Source organism: Lynx rufus, unplaced genomic scaffold (assembly GCF_022079265.1).
Source record: "Lynx rufus isolate CCGP_SWC_20201006 ecotype Redwood Valley unplaced genomic scaffold, mLynRuf1.p SCAF_4, whole genome shotgun sequence".
Taxonomy (NCBI): domain Eukaryota; kingdom Metazoa; phylum Chordata; class Mammalia; order Carnivora; family Felidae; genus Lynx; species Lynx rufus.
In genome coordinates this window covers 80,014,454-80,036,946 of record NW_025814856.1, presented here as the reverse complement: position 1 = coordinate 80,036,946, position 22,493 = coordinate 80,014,454, and the positions used below count along the sequence as shown (strand labels likewise).

Sequence of the window (22,493 nt, the reverse complement as noted above, 5' to 3'; positions counted from 1 at the left end):
ACAGCTCAGAGCCTGGTGCCCATTTCAGATTCTGTGCCTCCCTCTCTCTCTGCCCCTCCCCTGTTCATGCTCTGTCTCTCTCTGTGTCAAAAATAAATAAACGTTAAAAAAAAATTAAAAAATTAATAAATAAATAAATACCGTGACTCAGGTAAGTCAAGTTCTTTCTCACACATGTGGCTCCTGCCACCAGACATGAAGCATGTGGCTGCTCTACTGAGGCCATAAACCAAACATTAAGAACCTAAGAAAGCATATCCAGAGCAATTAACACAAGAGAACTCTTATTTTTTCCTGCTTGGTTTTAAGTTCATTTTACACACACACACACACACACACACACACACACACGTGTCTTGGACTGATTTCGGGGAAAGCATTTAAATGTTTATAAACAGCCAATAACACCAGCAGTATACTCTGACAATTAAGGCACTAAAAAAGCTACAGTATTATTACGATTGAAACAACTCATGAGCAAAATAACCCAGAACTAAAGGCAAAGCATAGATCTAAATCAACCCCTCTGTCAAAATAACTATTCCATACTCCCCCAACCAGGCAAATGACAAGAGGTTCTAAGTAAGGGCTGAGTCATGCGGAGAAAACAACAGCCAAGAAACATGAGTCGGGACTTTCAACAAGTGGTAATTAATGATCATTTTCAAACCAAAGCAGATTTCTTTTAAAGACGCTGCATGCCTCCTTCAAATTCCTAATAGATGGGATATCAAGAAAACTAAACCATTATTACTACTATTATTCTTAGTCTCATCTCTTGGGTGTGAACAGATGATAAGATAAGCTCATGCAGGAGTCACCATGAAACTCTGCCTCCCACTCCTGGAGTAGAAGATGAGATGTGTCCCTGCTCCTTGAAGGCCAAAGCACAGGCCCATGGCCCAGGAAGCAAAATGACAGCACAAGGCATCCAGCTACAGTGGTAGCCAGCAGCCATCATGACCCAAGACTGCCCCAGCACCGTGGCAGTGGCTGCTGTCTCTCCACCAGTCCCTCAGCTCTTCTGTTGTTCCATCACCTACACCTGACCCTTCAACAACACAGGTTTGAACTGTGCAAGTCCACTTATATAGGGATTTTTTTTCAATAAACACATTGGAAAGTTTTTTGGAGATTTTTGACAATTTGAATAAACTCACAAACTACCTGGCCTAGAAATGTAAAAAAAAAATTTTAAGAAAAAATTAGGTATGTCACGAATGCATAAAATATATGTAGGTACTACACTATTTTATCACTTACTACCATAAAATATACACGAATCTATTATAAAAAGTTAAAATTTATCAAAACTTATACACTTACAAACTGTACATGGTGCCATGTGTAGTCAAGAGAAAGATTCATTAAACCATAACTGCATAAAATTAACTGTAATACACACTGCACTCCTGTAAACATTTCATAGCCACCTCCTGTTGCTACTGTGGAGAGCTCAAGTGGTGAGAGTGCGCACTTCAAGTGCAAGGTGACCCTAATCACGAACGCGCAGTTTGCGTCTCCAGTAAACTCTGTATCTCAGTAAAGGCGACCTCTCACAACTCTTGTGTATTTCTCATTGTGTTTCGTGCAATACTGGTAACCCTGAATCACACCAGGGGACCCATAAGAAGTGCCACTAGTGAGGCTGGAAGTGCTCCCAAGAAGCGTGACCTTACAAGAAAAAGTTAAATGGCGTGGCATGTACATGGATTGAGGTCTGCAGCTGCAGTTGTCCGCCATTTCAAGATAAATGGATCCGGCACAAGGACCACTGTAGAAATAAGAAAAGGAAGTTAATGAATCTGTCACTGCTGCTATGCCAGCAGGCACAAAAACCTTGGACTTTTTGCAAAATACATTTTTACCCCGTATTGAAAATGCAGCTTTAATGTGGGTGCGGATTGCTAAAAGAAAGGCGTATCTCTAAAGACTGGTACGATTCGAGAAACAGCGAAGTCATTATATGACAACTTCAAGTAAAAGGAAAGTGAACGATCTAAAGCTGGAAAATGTAATGCCAGCAAAGGATGGTTCGGTAATTTTAGAAAGAGATTTCGCTTAAAAAAAAAAGTTAAGATAACAGGAGAAGCCGCTTCTGCCAACCAGGAGATAGCAGATGACTTCCCAGACGCCATTAAGAACATTACTGAAGAGAAAGGATATTTGCTTGAACAGGTTTTTAATGCAGATGAAAGTGCCCTGTTCGGGGGAAAAAAGTGCCACAAAGGACATTGATAAAAAAGGAAGAGAAGCGAGCACCAGGACTTAGGGCAGGAAGGAATAGTCTATCTCTACTGTTTCGTGCAAATGCAGTCCGGTTTATGATGAGGACTGCCCTTGTCTGTAAAGCTGCTAACCTCCTAGCCTGGAAGGGCAAAGATAAACATCAGCGGCCAGTGCATGGTTGCACAGCAAGTAGGCCTGGACAGTGAGAACCCTTTTTCTGGATGGGTTCCCTCAAGCTTTGTCCCTGATCAGCAAGTGTCTTGGGGGCTGCCTTTTCAAGTTCTTTTAAGAGGTGCCAGTGTGGCTCAGTCGGTTGAGCATCCAACTTCAGTTCAGGTCGTGATCTCACAGTTCGAAGGTTCGAGACCCACACTGGGCTCTGTGAGCCTGGAGTCTGCTTTGGATTCTGTATCTCCATCTCTCTCTCTGTCTCCACCACCCCCCCCGCCCCCACTTCTCTCTCTCTCAAAAAATAATAAACATTAAAAAGAATTTTTTTAATAAAGTTCTTTTAATACTGGACAATGCCCTTGGCCAACCAGAATCCCATGAGTTCAACACCAAAGGTATCAAAATAGTCTACTTGCCCCCAAACACAATGACTCTGACTCAGCCTCTAGATCAGGGGGTCATAAGGAACTTTAAGGCTCGTTACACACAGTGATGTCTGGAAAGCATTGTGAACACTACGGAAGAGAACCCTGATAGTACATCACGAGAGTATGGAAGGCTTACACCATTGAAGATGCCACTGTTCTAGAAAAAGCCATGAAAGCCATCAAGACTGAAAGAATATTCCTGCTGGAGAAAACTGTGTCCAGATGTTATGCATGACTTCACAGGATTTACGAAAGAGCCAATCAAGGAAATCATGAAAGAGACTGTTGATGTGGCAGAAATGGTGGGTGGGTGAAGGGTTTCAAGGCATGGATCTTAGAAACATTTTTAGAGAACTGAAAAAGCAAAAAAAAAAAAAAAAAGTCAGAAATTATGAGGTATCCCCGTAAGGTTACATGTACCAGAGTGCCTGCTCCGCCCCCAGCCTCCCCTTCTGCCTCTGCCACTCCTAAGACAGTAAGACCAACCCCTCCTCTTCTGTTTCTTCCCCCTCAGACTACACAACCCAAAGATGACAAGACTTGGTGATGATCGATGTCCACTCAGTGAAGAGTAAACACTCATCATGCCATACAGTTAATAAACTTAACTGTTGTGAGGGGCACCTGGGTGGCTCAGTTGGTTAAGCAACCGACTTTGACTCAGGTCATGATCTCGTGGTTTGTGAGTTTGACCCCCACGTTAGGCTCTGTGCTGACAGCTCGGAGCCCGGAGCCCGCTTCAGATTGATTGACTGTTTCATTCATTCATTCATATTCTCTCTCTCTCTCTCTCTGCCCCTCCCCCACTCACACTCTGTGTCTATCAAAAATAAACATTAAAAAAATTCTTTTAAATAAACTTAACTGTTGTGTATGTGTGTGTCTTTGTGTGAGTATCTAATAACTGCATGACAAGCAATGTATGGGACATTTCTGTGTCATCACCATCATTGCCTACATATTCACCACAAGGAACACTGTGTCTAAGACTCGCATGGAAATGGACAGCCCATCCTTATGTAGGCATAAGGTGAGTGAGAGTTAATATAAAATACTGTTAATTTTCTGTTTTATAACTGTGCTTTCAAAGAATTACATTACTGTACACTATGCCTCCCTCTCTCATAACTGGAGGAACTGCCTATCACCCTATCATCACAGATAAGTAATTTTTTAATGCAACAATGTTTCCAATACTTTATTATGAATAGGACTGTAATACTGTAAAGCACAAAAGTTTTATAACTATTCATTCACTGGTATAGAAGCTAGGCTCCCGTGAAGCAATCATATCGATTACAGTAGGCTACCATAAAACAACCATATTGTTGCTACTTCATTATCACTGCATGACTCATACCCTATAAATAAACATACATTTCTTTTTCACATTTTCTTTTGGTTACTCTTTTGTTTTTTGTTTGCTTTCATTCAAAAAATTTTTTTAACATTTATTTATTTTTGAGGGGTGGAGAGAACAAGTCGGGGAGAGGCAGAGAGAGAGGGAAATATAGAACCCAAAGCTCCAGGCTCCAGGGCTCCAGACTGTCAGCACAGAGCCTGAAGCAGGGCTCGAACTCATGACCCATGAGATCATGACCTGAGCCAAAGTTGGACACTTAACCGACTGAGCCACGCAGGCACCCCAAGTTTGTTTTCATTTCTGATGTCTAGTGTTAGAAATATGTGTAACAGCTATAGTGTTTTGTATCAGGTAAGACAATGCAGGTACTGATAGACAATTCATCTTGTAAACAGACGACATAAACTGATGGTACTGACAAACACAGTACAATACTACAAATGTATTTTCTCTGCCTTATGATTTTTATAACATTTTCCTTTGTCTAGCTTACTTCATTGTAACAATATAGTCTATAATACATGTAACATACAAAATACGTGCTGATCAATATCAGTAAGGGTTCCAGTCAACAGTAGGCTATTAGTAGTTATGTTTTCAGGAGTCAAAAGTTACATACAGGATTGTTTTAGTAACCTCCTCATTGTTTGAAAGTCAACTATACTTCAGTCATTCCAATAAACTGTATTACTAGTTAAAATACACAAAATCAGCTTGTACTGCTTGGAATGCAAAAGCCTGATTGACAGGCTTCACCATTACACAGTCTCCATTTTATATTTGTTAAACATAAACAATTTCTGAAATACAGTTCTTTTGGTTTTAATAACAAAATTATTTTGTTTAGTAGAAAGTTGGAAACTAGAGCAAGCTCACTGAAGAATGTAACATCATTTATAATCCCACTAACTAGACAGACACAACCACAATCATTTTGAAACACACCTTTCCAAGTTTTCGGCCCAAATGGACATTTTGATCCCCGAGAAGAAAGTGTGAACACATTAACCACACTAGAGACCTATGGAGACATGAAGTAAGGATGACCACATAATTCATCGTTCCGTAAGGGCTTCTTTCTTTCCTTCCCTTATTAATAATCCAAGAAAACATCCTTAAATTGGGGCTATCCTTGGCAAACCCAGCTGTAGGGTTGCCCTACATACCTGAATAGCTCAGCCTACTGATTAGAAACCTCCACTTTAGAAATAGTACCATTCATCAGAAGAGGCTATGAATTATAAATTATCCTTCCCTAGCACAATTTATTTTTACCAACTGGCAAACAGGGGAACAAGAAGATAAATCTAAGTCCTAACAAATCCAAAATTTTAATGAAAGAAGTTTTTTAAAAACTGCAATAGAGGGGAGCCTGGGTGGCACAGTCGGTTAAGCGTACGACTTCAGCCAGGTCACGATCTCGCGGTCCGTGAGTTCGAGCCCCGCGTCAGGCTCTGGGCTGATGGCTCGGAGCCTGGAGCCTGTTTCCGATTCTGTGTCTCCCTCTCTCTCTGCCCCTCCCCCATTCATGCTCTGTCTCTCTCTGTCCCAAAAATAAATAAACGTTGAAAAAAAAATTTTAAAAACTGCAATAGAATTAGCATCAGAAGATGCAAAATATAGATACCACCCCTTCCTTCTTAGGTCAGAAAAATGTTGACCCAATTTGTCCTTGCACAGGAAGTCATTCAATAAAAAACAGAGAGAACAAAGGACTTTTTCCTGAATTATCAAGGCATCAATGAAACAGTACGCCCAGTTCTCCACACCCAAAATAGTGTATCATTTGGGGTTTTCTTCCCCCCTTTAAGTAGGTCAGAGCCCTTAAGAAGGCTGGAGGGGAAAATCAAAATACATGGTTTCGAATATACTCCTAGAAGCTGACATGATGAGGTGGGATGAGAGCAAAATAAATAAATAAATATAACTTAATTAACAGACTCTAATTCGACAGACCCAGATATAGGAACAGTGCTCTACAATACAAAGCAACAGAAAAACCAACTAGGGGGAAATCAGAGCATAGATTCAACAAGAGCGATACGTAATTGATAACAGTAAGAAAGCCAGAATCCCTTGAGCTTATTTCTTTCCTCCTCTTTTTAAACAAGATCTTGCTTTGTAGCAGCTTTCGCTTTTGGTTTTCTGCCTTGTCAGCAACCGTTCCTTACCTACAGTCTATTTCCTTTCCTCCCTCCGAGTACTCTTTTTTGAAGATGAATTCTGCTCACATTCCCCACCTCTACTGATGATATTTTACCTACAGGAGAGGGAAGTCAGTTTCCAAATCACATACGCTGGGCTCAGCCTAAAAGGTCATAGGTAATTTTTTTTATAAACGTACTTTTATCCTTTCACGGAGTGATAGTGAAACAATTTTATCTGGAAGCAGGGGAGAACAAACACATTTTAAAACATTTCTTTAAACAGAGTCCCAAGAATACAGAAAGGGTATAAAAAAAAATCACATGAGGCATTACATATTATGTCTGGTTTGTAAAGTTCTCTACATATAAATCCCAGACAGAAATTACAAACAGGCCAGGATGAAGGGAGAGGGAGAGAGGGAGGGGAAAAAGGAACAAAAACCTTCTTAACGTTAACAGCCTCAACACAGATTGTAGTTTCAGAAAAGCACAGGGTGAACTAACAGCTGACCTTTGAACCTCATTTGTCTCTAAAAATGGCAAGATCGCTGAAGAAAGAGGAACCATACTGCCTTGAAACATTTTCTAAAGTGTTTTTTCTCATATGTTGTATTTTCAACATGCTCTTGATTTATTGGAGGGCTTTATTTGCCACAAATGAAAATATTTACCGGATATTTACCCAGATGTTTGTTTATCAATATTTTTACCAGATATATATATATAATATTTAATGAATATTTGCCAGTTTAAGATGCTTAATTTAAGTAATCTTTGGCAGCACAATTCCAGTGCACAATCTGCAATGCTTTATTATTTTGTTTAATAGTTTGGCAGATAATCTTTTGCCTTTTTTTTTTTTTTAAAGAGAGAGTGAGAGAGCATCTTAAGCCGACTCCACACTGGCACAGAGCCTGGAACAGGGCTTGATTCCACGACCTGAGCTGAAACCAAGAGTGAGACATGTAACCAGCTGAGTCACCCAGGAACCCCTGCAATGCTTTATTTTTATTATTGTTTTGTTTGTTTGCCTTTTAAAGAATGATCAAGAACCATTTTACCAAACTGATGGAAAGAATACAGTGGCAAAAAGATACAAGGACTCCAAGTGAAAACACTGAAATGGTGTCAGAATACAAAATAACTTTTTAAAAAGAGACTATATGGTAGGGAAAGAATGTAAACTTCTTTTTGAAATTCTGCTTCTAAAGAACTCTAACTCTAGGGGCACCTGGGTGGCTCAGTAGTTTAAGTGTCCAACTTAATTGGACATGATTTCGGCTCAGGGCATTATCTCACAGTTTGTGAGTTCAAGCCCCACGTTAGGCTCTGCGCTGACAATGCAGAACCTGCTTGGATTCTCTCTCCCTCTCTCTCTGCCCCTCCTCCACTTGCACATCCTCTCTCTCAAAATAAATAAACTTTTAAAAACTCTAATTCTGACACCAAAATTAGATGGTAACAACCTAAGGTACAGAACAGGACCATCAAGCTAAATTTAGACATCCCCTCTCTGTGGCATCTAAGTCATTTATTGAATGGTTAAATTCGTAATTTCCCAACTGGTATGCATTATTATATTTGCTTTATACACATACAGAAACTGAGGCCCAGAGAAGGTTACCTACTTGCCCAAGGTAAACAAAGCAATCTGGTGTCTGAGCGCATTAGAAAATCTGGCCTGATTCCAGAGCATGTGATCAGAAAACAATACCACCTACTACCTCTTAAACATCCGTTTTATAAACATTATCTCTTTAAATCCTCACAATTCCATGTGAGGTGGGCATTATCATCTTTATTTTGAAGATCAAGAAAACCTAAGACTTAAGTTAGGTAGCTTGCCAAGATTTAGTTTCTGGTCCATGGCTCCAAAGCCCATACTCTCTCTTCCAATGTATCATGCTGCTTTCGGTACTAATATTCTATAAATCTATCACCACAAAGTGTTCCCTTCCCTTACAGGAAACGATTCCATGCAGGATGGAGATGAAGTAGGACTTGATCTTTTGTTGCCACAGCCTCTCCTGTTCCCCCCTTCTCACACCCCTATTGCCTCTCCCAGTGAAGTACTGAGACAATTCTCAAGGACTTACATTACGATCAGTAACTCCCTCTACGACCACCCACCACCCTTCTCAAACAGACAACTAGAAAAGCTTAAAGCTATTAGAAGGAAATCTTCCCCGGAGAAAAGGTCACCAGGGCAGGGCCACTGTCAAGAGTCTGCCATTCTCTGCATGATAACCTTACTCCAAGTCCAAAGACCAAATCATAAACTGATACGTATTTTTCAATTAAAAAATCAAATATTTCCCCCTGCTGCCATTTCTATCTTGTGCAATTATCATCTGATTCATGATGGGCAACATTTCTAGGTCTGCTACCTCATCTATAACGCGAGCAACACCATCTCAAATGCCCCTGTCGTTTCAGAGCTCTAAGTTATCTGATAGGATCCCTCTTCCTCTGCCTGTTCGTGAGGAAGAGGCTGATAGTTTATGGGGGGTGGCGGGGGGGGGGGTGGGCTGTAGACAAAGCCCCACAGTAAGTACAGCAGAGTATTATCAGGTTCTACTGTATACACAAAGATCCACTCACAAGCACACACACAAAGTCCAGTCTGAAACAAGCAACGAAAACCACCCAGAGCCTGGGCTTTGCCAACCCAAAATGAATCCTCTATTTTTAGCTCACATCCACACAAGACAGGGCCTAGCCTGGCCTGCGGCAGCCAAATGAGCGGCCAGCTGGGCTCACCAATGAATCTTAAGGCAAGCCGGATCTCTAATCCTTAGGAGTAACCTTTGGCTTGACTACAGCCAAAACCTGAATATAAGAACAGAAAGCTACAAAGGCTCAAAGCCTACCAAGAAAGCGGTATCCCAAATATGTAAGGCTACTTCCTGTATTTTATTTATTCTGGTAGACAGCGTGGACAAAGTTCAAAAAGCCTGGACATCTTTACATTGTAATCTCAATTTTCCAAGTCTGTATGTCATTTTACAGTTGAAGAACATGAGAACGAGCAGAGGTGACCAAGATTAAATTCAAAATCCCAAAGTCACTTGCCAAACAACCTTAAATAGTAACTAGTGAGTTTAGTAAGTGCTGTGAACCAAGTTGAGAATTTTAATAAACTCTGAATTTGAGAAGTACAGAATTTTAAATTTCAGTTATCCAGATTATAATATCCATAAATCAGAGTAGACTGATACACAGCGGCAGTTCAGCCAAACACCTAAGATTTAAATGTGAAAAACAGCATCAACAAAACTTCCCCAGTCCAATCTAGGGAGTTGCGCCTAGTGTCCTCGCTGCTGGCATCAGACAGATGCAAGGGAAAGAGCACTAGACAGACAGGAAGCAGTTAAGCTCCGGTCCCAATTCTGCCATTAATTAACTGGTATGCCTCCAAGGCTCCTGGCGCGCGGGCAATTCAAAGATCAGGTAAGTGTTTCCGGGAGAAAAGAGTTCTAGCAGAAAGATGCCACTGGAGTCCCCACGGAAGATAGTGGGAGTCCTTTAAGGTTTCCGGGCACAGGGAGGTTGGGTGAAACAGCTACAGAAACAAACATCTAACAGAGCTTTTCAGGAGAGAGCAAATTAAGACAATATTGCCCAACAATACTGTCTGATTAAAAAGAAAAAAATTTTTTCTCAGTGTAAACCTCCTTACTAATTGGGAAAGAAATTAAAAATCTTTTATGCAAATAAAATTTGTGTCTACTATATGGGCTACAAGATGTGCCAGGAACGCCACCAAGATGGATGAAACTCTCTCACCATCCAATGGGGTGACGGGCAGCTTCTCAGATGTATCAACGGCTTTCTGGGAGACACAAACAGAGAAGGACCCTCTGCAGGGGCACAGGAGGGGCCATTCAAAGTGGGGACAGCGTCTGAATGGTGAGGTCTATGCAGAGGGAAGAGCACTTATGAAGAAGGCGAGGAGTGAAGAGCCAAGGGCAGCAGGAACTGCAGGTGGGGGGGCACCCAACAGTGAAAAGACCTTCTCAAGCCTGACCAGGAAGTCTCTCATAGGAATGAGATCCTGGAGGTGACACAATGGGCAAAGGGGAGGGGCTGGTGACAGGCAGCAAAGAGACTGAGCAGCACTGGAGGCCAGAGGCAGGAAGGCTGAATAAAAGCAGTGCACTAAGGTCACAGAGAAGCACAGGGTTTGGGAAGGATGCTTGCAAGGGAATTAACAGGACCCGGTGACCAACCAGATGTAGACTCTGAGGAAAAATGAGGAGGTCACATAATGCTGAGGATTTTGAGTCTATACAAAGCTATAAATATTCACTCTTTAAATTCAAATGAGCAATGTGACAAAATTTTAGAGATAGAAGGACCATTCCTGGTCACAGAGGCCCACACTGTGCTTGACAGTTAAGAAGTAACATAAGCGGGGCACCTGGGTGGCTCCACGGGTTAAGCATCCGACTCTTGATTTCAGCTCAGATCATGATCCCAGGGTTGTGGGATCGAGCCCCGAGTTGGGCTCCACACTGAACGTGGGGCTTGCTTGAGATTCTTTCCCTCTCTCCCCTCTACTCATACTCTCTTTCTCTGAAGGAGAAGGAGGAGGAGGAGAAGTCGTCACATGAGCAAGAAGTCTGGCAGAGAGATGACAGTGGCTGCAGTAGCTGCTACAAAGAAAACCTTGAAAGTTACATACACAGTTGACCTCTGAACAATCTGAGGGTTAGGGGCACTGACCACTATACAGTGGAAAAGCCACATACATATAACTTCAGACTCCCCGAAAGCTTAACTACTAACAGCCTACTGTTGACAGGAACCCTTACTGATACCATAATGAACACATATTTTGTATATTATATACTGTATTCATACAATAAGGTAAAAGGAGAGAAAAGAAAATGTTAAGATAATTATAAGGAAAAAAGTTCACTTATAGAAGTGTAAAAAAAAAAAAAAAAAGGTGGGTGGGGAATGCCTGGATGGCTCAGCTGGTTGAACCTCTGACTTCGGCTCAGGTCATGATCTCACGGCTCATGAGTTTGAGCTTCCTATTGGGCTCTGTGCTGACAGTTCAGAGCCTAAAGCCTGCTTCTGAATCTGTATCTCCCTCTCTCTCTGCCTTCCCCCTCTCGCATTGTCTCTCTCTCTCTCTCTCAAAAATAAATAAACATTAAAAAATTAATTAAAAAAAATGTAAAAAAAAAAAATAGCTGTGTATAAGTGGGACCCACACAGTTCAAACTCATGTTGTTCAAAGGTCAACCGTCCACATCAGCAAAAATCCTCACTATTTGCTGGGCCAAGATTAGGGAACTTCTTTCTATCCTTTTACAGACCTTATAAAATTTCCTGTTGCCTTCTGCTTTCTTTCAAAGCTATTTATAATGTTCATTTAAACCCACAGAGGCAGGGTAAAACTTTAACATTTAAACATACAGGGTAATTTTTGTCCTTGATCCTAGAGCCCCTGAGGGCAGCCATATAGCAAAAGAAATATTTAGTCCCTCTCCTCCCCCTACAAGTACATTTTATGAGACAGAAAAGTGAAGCACAGAGTGGCCATGTAACCTGTCTATCAGCACAGTCAAGAAGGATTAAACAAGATAAAGAGTTTGATTCATGGCCAGTTACATTTTAGGTTTCAAAAGGCATTTAGGTAGTGATGTAAAGTAGGCAGGTGGATATATATGTCTGCAGCTCAGAATGGAGAGCTGAGATATAAATTTGGGAGTCATCAGCACACAGATGGTACTCAACACCATGGAAACAGATGAGATCATCTTCAGAGGGAATGCAGGCAAGAGCAACAGGCCTAGGACAGAGACCCTGTGGAAGGGCCAACGTTTGGATAAGGGAAACCAAAGAAACTGAGGAGGATGGCTTGTAGTTCATCTTCTACCCCAACTTCTTTACAAACCAACAACAGAAACCTTTTGTGTTAAGCGTATCTATGTATTTCAGTGCCAGATATTTTAAATACCGAAGACTACCACAAATTTTACCAATTTCAGTTAGTAACAGTAATCTAGAACTGTCGGGAGAAGAGGGACTGTACGAGTTAAATCTGCTGATGAGTGGTATTTCCAGATAAAGGAAGATTTCTCTTTATGTGACTAGTTCATGGCTTAAATGTCTGCAAGAATCAGGTAGGTGAAGGGGCCTGGCTGGCTCAGTCAATAGAGCATGCAACTCTTGATCTCCGGGTTCTAAGTTCGAGCCCCACGTGGGGTGTAGGGATTAATTAAAAAATAAAACTGTAAAAAAAAAAAAATTCAGGTAGGTGAGTGTGAAGCACTAAGAAACACAACGGTAAATGGTGGGTCCTGTGCTACTGGCAGGGGCTGGGCCTCTCCTACTGGCATTCAAATTTGGTGGATTACAGAGAAAAATGGAGGGTCCTGGTCCTTACAGTACCATGTGAACTGGGAATCAAAACCACGTCTCTATGGGTTCACAATTACAGCACAAGGCTGCATGTTAACAGAAGTCTTTCCTCCTGCCATTAACCGTTTTTCTCTAGAGGTGAAGTGTGAATACATTCAGTGTTGTAAAATGGAAGCACTTCTTAAAACTCATCAGCTCTGTGGCTCTGGGTGTTATCTACAATCCATCTGTGAAACAGAGATAATAATGCTATGAGGACTAACTGAAAGCATGTCTGGAAGAAGTCCCTAACTCGATGACCACTAGGCATTAATAAATGAGGAAGAGCAGGAGGAGAATGGGATGGACTAAATGATGATGAGCTTTCGAAACTATTATCACTCATCATCAAAGTGCAATAATACCTGTGCAGCTATTAAAAATCACTCGAGTACTTGGGGCGCCTGGGTGGTTCAGGCAGTTGTTAAGCATGTGACTTTGGCTCAGGTCATGATCTCCCGGTTCACGGGTTCGAGCCCTGCATTGGGCTCTGTGCGGACAGCTCAGAGCCTGGAGCCTGAGTCAGATTCTGTGTCTCCCTCTCTCTCTGCCCCTCTGCTGCTCACGCTGTCTCTCAACAATAAATAAATGTAAAAAAATAAATTTTTTTTTAAAATCACTTAAGTACCATATATATCCCCCTCCCCCCCAAAAGGAGCTACACCTTTTACAGGGTTCTCATTTTATTGTTTGAAGTTTTTAACCATTAACTGAACAAAATATGACAATTAAAAAAAAAAATTTTTAATGTTTATTTTTGAGAGGGGGAGGGAGGGTAGGGAGAGAGGGAGGGAGGGAGGGAGAGAGCATGAACAGGGGAGGAGCAGAGAGTGAAGGAGACACAGAATCTGAAGCAGGCTCCAGGCTCTGAGCTGTCAGTACGGAGCTTGATGCAGGGCTCAGACTCACAAACCACGAGACCATGACCTGAGCAGAAGACAGACGCTTAACCGACTGAGCCACCCAAGTGCCCCAAAATATGACAATTAAATGGTGCCTAACAAAATGTATTAGACAGTAGCTAAAATGAAGGGTTATTTTTTTAATTAAAAAAAAATGTTTTAATGTTTTATTTTTGAGAGACAGATAGAGCGCGAGCAGGGGAGGGGCAGAGAGAGAGGGAAACACAGAATCCGAAGCAGGTTCCAGGCTCTGAGCTATGAGCACAGAGCCTAACAGCAGGCCTCCAACTCAAGAACCGTGAAATCCTGACCTGAGCCAAAATTGGACGCTCAACCAACTGAGCCACTCAGGTACCCCCTAAAATGAAGTTTAATTCTTGGTATGAAAATTGATTGTATTGATGATCTTTTTTACCTCCCCCTTAAAAGGCTGTCACTACTTAAAGGAGGCAGATCCTATGATTCCAGAAGGTCGGAGTCACTGCTTCTCTTGCCTAAGAAATTGCATAATTCTCTTCACATAGAACAGATTTGGGGTTAAAGACTTCTATGTAAAGCCAGGATGGGAAATAAGGAGAAGAGGATAGCAAAAACGTGAATTCTGTCCAGGTGTGCCAGTCATCTTTGCTTTGTTTCATGGCCAAGATTGGCACCCCTAGTCTCTCTGCCTTCTTGGTGCTTAGACACTCAAGTTGCTGGAGAAGGACCTGAGGTGTGCATATTCTTATTAAACGCATGCAACCTGACTCAGGACACCTCGTACATAGAAACACTGGAAATCTTTGTCAGTCGGTTGTACCCCTGAGGTGCAGAGGTTGGAACCACGAGGTGACACTGTGAAATCATAAACACACTGGTTTTCTTACCTAGAAAGTGAAGAGAGACCCATCCACACTATACATCTACAAGAACTGTTGAAAGAATTAAATTAACAGTGAACAGGAGAATGCACTGTAAGGTACTGAGGTTATTACTCTCTTCTCCAGCTAGAGCAGAGAATTATAGAATTCAAATTCTACCAACACTAGTATAATTTAGCATAACCAATCTCGGTTTTCTTAAAGAAAAAGTAAACTGGTCAATTTCTTTGTACAATGTTCCAAGACTCTAAATTCCTACACTTTAAGTACTGAAAGTAACTGGTTACAAGAGTCCAATGTGGAACCTGAGATGAATCACTTCACCATTTTGGGCATCAGTTTTCCTCATGCAGAAAACAAGCGTGGAGGACGAGCGGGATCTCCAAGCTCTTTTCTGGCTAGGACTTTTTTGTTCCCCCATTATATTCATCTGTACATGTCTGGTCACAAAAACTAGTGAAATGCTTTTGATTAGTTAATAAAAACGAGTCATTCCAACTGAGTTACATCATTCATAAGTGAACTTTTACATTCCACCATCCCGACTGTATTAAAGTTAGAGGGAAAATGACAATTTTCATAGTGTGGTGATCACTCCCAGCATGAAGGACAGGAAACATGAAGTGTAAGTCTGCTATTTCTTCGCATGAGCCCTTGTTGCCCACATGCCTCTCAAAGCACAACTGTTGCTCTCAAAGCAACAAACAGTGCAAAGGGACACTGATGTGTTGCCCCAGTGGAGAAAAGGCTGGCTGTGCCAGACTGAGGCGGGACACACCATCATTTCACATTCAGAAACACACAGGATTCACTTTATGCACATGCAGGATGTGATGCCACTGAACTCTTAGCGGGAATTCTCAAGTTCAAAACTACAAAAAGTATCGGGGCGCCTGGGTGGCGCAGTCGGTTAAGCGTCCGACTTCAGCCAGGTCACGATCTCGCGGTCCGGGAGTTCGAGCCCCGCGTCAGGCTCTGGGCTGATGGCTCAGAGCCTGGAGCCTGTTTCCGATTCTGTGTCTCCCTCTCTCTGTGCCCCTCGCCCGTTCATGCTCTGTCTCTCTCTGTCCCAAAAATAAATAAACGTTGAAAAAAAAAAAAAAGTTTAAAAAAAAAAAAAAAACTACAAAAAGTATCAAATCATATGAGGCAACTAGACAGAGCCTCAACTTTAGAAAAAGTTAACTTTAGGGTGCCTGGGTGGCTCAGTGAGTTGAGCATCTGACTTTGGTTCGGGTCATGATCTCATGGTTCATGAGTTCAAGCCCAATATCGGGCTTTGCACCTGCTTGGTTCCACACTGTTGGTGCAAAGTCTGATTGGGATATATTCTCTCTCTCTCTCTCTCTCTCAATGAGTAAATAAACTTAAAAAAATGTTTTTAAGTAAACTTCAGTAGATCTACTTTAAAACATTAGATTGAAAGAAATTTCTTGGGAAATGCCTCACTTGAGTTTATTTAAACTATCACTACAGGGGCACCTGGGTGGCTCAGTCAGTTAAGCGTCTGACTTCAGCTCAGGTCATGATCTCACTGTCAGTGAGTTCAAGCTGCATCGGGCTCTGTGCTGACAGCTCAGAGCCTGGAGCCTGCTTTGGATTCTGTGTCTCCCTCTCTCTCTGCCCCTCCCCCGTCCTCCCTCCCTCTCACGCGCGCGCTCTCGCTCTCTCTCTCTCACACACACACACACAAATGAACATTAAAATTTTTTTGAGCTATCACTACAAACAGATCCATCATAATATCTAGTCCTAAGAATCAGAAGGCCTGACATATTCTCCATAAAATGTGTGATTCCATCCAACTACCAGAAGGGTGAACCACAGATAAGCAGTTCATTTTTGTCGCTGGCTGTTAAATATTTTACAGCACCTCTGAGAGAAGCAGGGGTAATAACTGTCTTCTTTTTCTCCAGGAGCCAGGTGGACTGCCATGCCAAGCCCAAGCTACCGCTGAGAACATGACTGGCCTTAGGGCAGCGAGAGCAGCAGGAGCTACTCAGGAGTGATGGCAGTGGAGGGACAACATGACGATGGGCCGGACACTGCACAGCTCATTACACCCAAACACGATCTCTGGATTTGCTCACTTTGCAATGAATACTTGCATCGACGCTGCAACAGAAAGCACCACAGCAATAAATCCATCATCGATACAATCTCAATGCAATCTTGCTTCAACTACAAAAGCTCAGGAAAAAAAGGTGTCAATTTATTAACCACAAAAATCCTGTAATCATGACTAACCATACATAACACAGGAAAAAAATACTTAAGGTTTGACAGGCCGACCAACCACCTGTCTTTAGGACATCTCCATCCATCCAAAAAAATAAGGAACCATCCTCTTTATAAAATCTTGGAGAGGAATACACTTCATAGCCTCTCTTGGTAATCCATTTCAGTGCTTAACACTCAAGGCATCAAGGCATTCATCCACCCTCTGTCATTCAAATGGTAAATTCTGCCATAATGTTTCCACCCTTTTCCAGAGCAAATGAATAACATTTTGCCATCAACTCTGCAACGTATCTTGCAACCTTTGTTTCTATTTTACAGGGGAAAACGGGTTTCTTAAGACTTTCCTAAAAGACCTTTATGCTCGCAGGAGTGTGTGCATGTTCTAAACATGGGCAGAACGTCTCCCTTGCTAAATCCTGTCAATCAATGACTCTTGTTAAACTTCAGCATTAAATTTCAAAAGGCATACCACTGCACAGAAGAATCCTCTCCCCTCTTTTCCCACCCTTTCCTTCACCTCTTTCCCAGCCTTACATTATCATCTCAAGTTCCCACGTGGCACCACCATGTTTCGCTTCACTCTGATTTCTCACATGCTATTTCCCCAGCGTGCAACGCTAACCTGAGGACTGGGACTTCACATTCCGTCCTCCCGCTCTACAAAGTACACACACCCCTACCCACCCCCACCCTCCACCCCCCAAAAAAACACAAATTCTAGCGAGAAAAATGCAGTTGGCCAAAAAGAAGATCTTGCCTAAAAAGATGATTCAGTTTTACAACAGAGTCAGTGAATGCTTACCGAACATCCACAAGGCCCTAGTTTGACAAGGAGGGTTAGAGAATCTTAATTCCTGTACATCTTTTTAAAAATAAAAAAGGGTGCTCGCTTCGGCAGCACATACACTAAAATTGGAACGATACGGAGAAGATTAGCATGGCCCCTGCACAAGGATGACACGTAAATTCGTGAAGCGTTCCATATTTTTTGGGTGATGGGTATTGAGGAGGGCACCTTTTGGGATGAGCACTGGGTGTTGTATGGAAACCAATTTGATAATAAATTTCATATATTGGAAAAAAATAAAAATAAAAAAGGAAAGTCTGCCATGTTTTGTCATCTGTCTGGGGTGAGAAGCTTCTACGATACAACTTCTTGAAATCCCTTACAAAATTAAAAGTCATTAACAAAGGCACTAAGTATACCTTAAGCATTTCATGAATGCTTGACTGAATAAAGAATCTACTGCCTCAGAGTTTGTTAAAGTTGACTGTATGGACTTGGCTTTCATTTATGCACACCCAGCGGAAGGCTGAAGGTGTCACGGTAACAGGCGGCTTTACGAGAGAGAAGAGCTAAGAAGCAGAGGGGACTGCTGTCAACAGTGTCTAGTATACTGTCAACCATCATCTATAGAACACTCGAAAAGAAACAACTGAGACTCCAAAATGAGAGTGTAAGCAAAAAGGTCCTTTACACGCTGCCAGTAAGAGTGTAAAGCTCCAGCTTTGCAGAGGCAATTTAACACTCCCGACCGAGAGCCTTACAAGCTGGCTTTTCTAAGTGATTCTATTTCTAAGACCAAGACTCGATAAAAAGAATTATGGTATACCTATCCATATCATGGACTCAGTCCTATGCAGCCTTTAAAAATGATACCATAAAAAAATGCCCACAGAAGATTACTTAATAACCTAAGAAAGACCGCATATGATAACGTAAAAAGCCAATTCCAGAGTAATGTGCCAGTGTGATGTTGGGTTTTCTTGTTGATGATGGTAATGCTGTGAAAGTATGTCTGCTTGATTTTTATAGATCTACTGACGCTAAAACATAATATTAAACTTAAAAAATACTAGAGACTGACCTTTTACGATGAAAGTATGGTGCTTTTTGTGTTCTCCTTTTTATCTGAATTTTCAAAAACAAATAAACATATCTTCTGAAAAGGATTATGTTAAATAATACGTAACATAATTAAGTTACAGAAAAGGTTTACTTCTTCTGTAGGAACTAGTAGATTTTCTCCTTATAGAGAGTAAGCAACACTATTTTTTTCCTTAGTTTGGCTGCCAGGAGACTCAAAGCCAAATTTGCCGGTCACCATCAGCAGGTGCACAGCAAATGCCACATAACTGGCGGCAGGTGCTTCTGACTATCCGCCATCGTAACCTTCTAGTCTGACCTGCATTTTCTCTGGCCCTTTTTCTACTGCATTGTAGATCTCCTTCTAACTAGCCTCCAATCTTTTTGTGGGGGGAGTGTGGGTGGAGGGGGGAAAAGAAAGATGGTAAAAGAAGGAAAAGGGGAAAGGAGAAAAAGGATGAGGTGGCATTTGCAGCAGCAGGATATTGTTCTAGCTCTGTAATTTTCAGGTTAATTTATTGAAGGTTAGGTCCCAGCACAGTGGGTACTGTACTACGTGTAGAATGAATGAATGGACAGAACACCTTCCCAGCTTGAGAGATGCATGTCTCTCAGGGGCCCTTCCTACTCCAAACAGTTGAAATCTTCTTGAATTCTGGTACCTTAGCATATGGTTATTAGAACAGTGCTCACCAGTATTTGTGCAGATTTGAAACATCAGAAAAACCCAGAGATACAGTTCTTAGTACAACAACAGTTTGATGTATATGCCTTCAATCTACAGATAATGAATGCTTATAGTACTCACAGGACTTGAAAATCCTTTCCTATAAATCTGCACAGGTCTGTGGCTCACAGATTGTAAATCAATGTGCTATACAGCACAGAAGAAAACTGTTTACCATGAGCTGAATTTAGATGGCAGACATTCTTTTCTTTTGAGGCTGGCACGAGTTTTTGTTTTGTTTTTTAATTTGTGCCATCATTTAAAAGGAGAGATCTGGGGCTCCCGGCTGGCTCGGTCAGTGGGGGAAACAACTCTTGATCTCGGGGTTGTGAGTTCAAGCCCCATGGGTAGAGATTACTTCTAAGTAAAAATCTTTAACTAACTAAATATATAAATAAATAAATAAGACTAAAATGAGAGCTCTGACAGAAAAAAGTAGTCAACTTCTCACAAAAATCACAAAGGCTGGCAAAATTTGGCCTGGATTTCCACATGGCAATAGCCAGCAAGAGCTGATCCACAACCACCTCTTTATTTACTTATTTATTTTGGAGGAACACGGGTTCTTTACAAACATGTGATCTCAAAAACACAGCATGTCATTATAAAAACTGCACCACATACCTACAAGCAAAAGGACAGATGTGTAACCGTACCAGGCATCATAGCTTCACGCGGTGTGTCTTTGCAAACCATGTTATTTGTGTGCACAGGCTCTTTTTATACGTACACACATACACACACAGCCTCACACACTCTGGGCTTACAGAAGTGGGAACACCTTTAGTAGTTTTTTATCGCCTGTTTTTCAACTTTCTTGCTTTTTTTTCTACAATGCCTTTTAATAACACTGTGTTATTAAATCTTCTACATCATGTTTTAATCTCTGTAGCATATTCCTTACACTGGATAAACCATAACAAATTTAATACTCTCATACTGCAAACCATTTATTTCCAATAGCTTTGCTACCATAAATGTGCAGAGTAATTTACAAAGACAAGTTTGTTTTATTTTTAATGTCTGTATTTGAGAGAGACGGCGGGGGGGGGGGTTGCTGCAGAGAGAGAGAGGGAGGCACAGAATCTGAAGCTGGCTCCAGGCTCTGAGCTGTCAGCACAGAGCCCAATGCAGGCCCTGAACCCATGAACCTTGAGATCATGACCTGAGCTGAAGTCTGACGCTTAACCGACTGAGCTACCCAGGTGCCCTGTGTTTTATTTTAGACTTTGAAGAAGAATATGAAAGGATGGGAGTTCTCTGGCCTCCTTCTCCCCAGTTTTCAGTCTCTTTTCCCCTCGTTTTAATTCAGTATAGCAGCAGCTAGCTCTTTACATGGGTTTGTGGTCTCTAGCGTTCTAGAGTCTGCATCTGGCCCTTGGTCCTCACTCGTCTCAAAGGCATCACTATTTGCCTTTGGCAAACGTCTGTAACCCTTACACTGTATACAGCTCTGGCCTCAATGTAAGTTCACCCAAAAAGCAATTATTGGTTATCTGTAATTCTTTCAACAAATGCCAAGAGCTTCCCGCTGGTGTGGTCCATGACTAGATGCCCACGAAACTGCCCAAGTTAGGTGAGGGGGAGGCCACCCACCAAAGCCTCTTCTACACAGAGCCTAGGCTTCTGTGCTGCCTTTGCTGGCCCCTGATTTCCCAATCACTGAGTGGGCAGTGCACAGCCGCTGCTGATAAATGCTGGATGGACGCACAGAAGATGGATGGATGACAAATGTAAGCTACACTAAAATCGGTCTTTAATTTCTTCCAGCTACTGGCACATAAGGAATTCTGCTCCAAAGGGAATCTGCAATATGACTGTTAGAAGGAGAGTTATTTTTTATTGTTGTCATTGTTATTCTTACAAGAGCAGTGCACATTTGTTCAAAACTTCCCTGATCTACCATCTGGGGGGGGGGGGGGGAGGGCAGATCCCACAGGGAAGAGGAAGTGCTGCTGCTGGGGTACAAACCCACGTTAGGTAATACGGTACCTGGGACTTGGGACTGAATTACAACGAACCGCACACTGAGAAAGTGACGCTTTTCCCAACTTCTTTCAGTCTGTCTGAGTATATCAAACAGCATGTCTCACTTTGGTGCTAACACATACACTTAAGCTCCTTTATGACACTTGCCAATTTAATTTCCCTTGTAAACAGAGGGAGCATATGGCACAGGCCTAAGCCTTTATCAGACAACAGAATCTGGACAGGATTTAACAGTAATTGTTTTTAAAGGTTCTGGTAGGGATACAGAGATTTCCTTTTAAAGAAAATTAACTTTTAAAAAGCATTATACAAATTTTATGTTATGTGCATCTTGCCACAACTAAACACAAACAAAGAACATGATATTAAGTAACAGTAAAGGATGGAGTACAACCACGACAAAGAGCACTGAGGTGATATACACAATACTGACATTTGGGAGATGAAGGGCTCTGGTTTGATGTTACCAGTTTGGCAAAGAGATGGGAAGCGTTCAGATTTACTTTAATGTCCATTTTACATTGTAACAAACGTAAAAAATATATATGTAATAACAAACTGTGCATTTTTATGGTGATAGAAAAACCTAAGATTTGTAACCTTGACACTTCAAGTTAAATTAGCTTATGACTACAATTGACAACATAGGATTATATATAACTATGACCACGTACAGCTATACTTTATTAATCTAAAACAATACCATAAAAATAAATGACTCCCTCTATACCAAAAAAGGTCTTCCCATAAGGTTCCTAATTTGCAAGCTGCAAATGATGATATAAAAATATTCTCTAATGAAAACACTTCTATATTTAAGATCGTAAGTCAGGGCTAATAGTACACCAGTAAGTAGACCAAATGTCATTGATACTCCCCTCTGTCAAACAGCAGCTGTGACAAATGCTACAAAGGAGAGGTACATGGTTCTGGAAGGGCTTATAACAAGTGTAATTTGACCTAGGCAGGGCTTCCTTGAGATGGGAAGGATAGGAGCAGCGAAAGAGCAAAGCAAGAGAGACAGGACTGGAGTCAGAGGAGTCCGCGGTTGGGATGGAGAATGTGGGTGCTCACTGACCCAGATACAGAGTTTTCCTTTATGCCAAGAACAGTGGGAAGAGGGCTGAAGGGTATGTAAAGTGGAGAGTGACCTGG

At 41.6% G+C, this 22,493-nt stretch overlaps 1 protein-coding gene and 1 non-coding gene across 6 annotated transcripts in view; one reads left to right on the top strand and one right to left on the bottom strand.

The window, feature by feature from the left end:
* Positions 1-22,493, bottom strand: part of SRPK2 (SRSF protein kinase 2) — a 251,603-nt gene that overhangs the window by 130,267 nt on the left and 98,843 nt on the right. The gene's annotated exons all lie outside the window — the stretch shown is intronic.
* LOC124525300 (U6 spliceosomal RNA) lies at positions 17,638-17,744 on the top strand. The gene has a single exon (XR_006965485.1). It is a non-coding gene; the product is annotated as a U6 spliceosomal RNA (small nuclear RNA).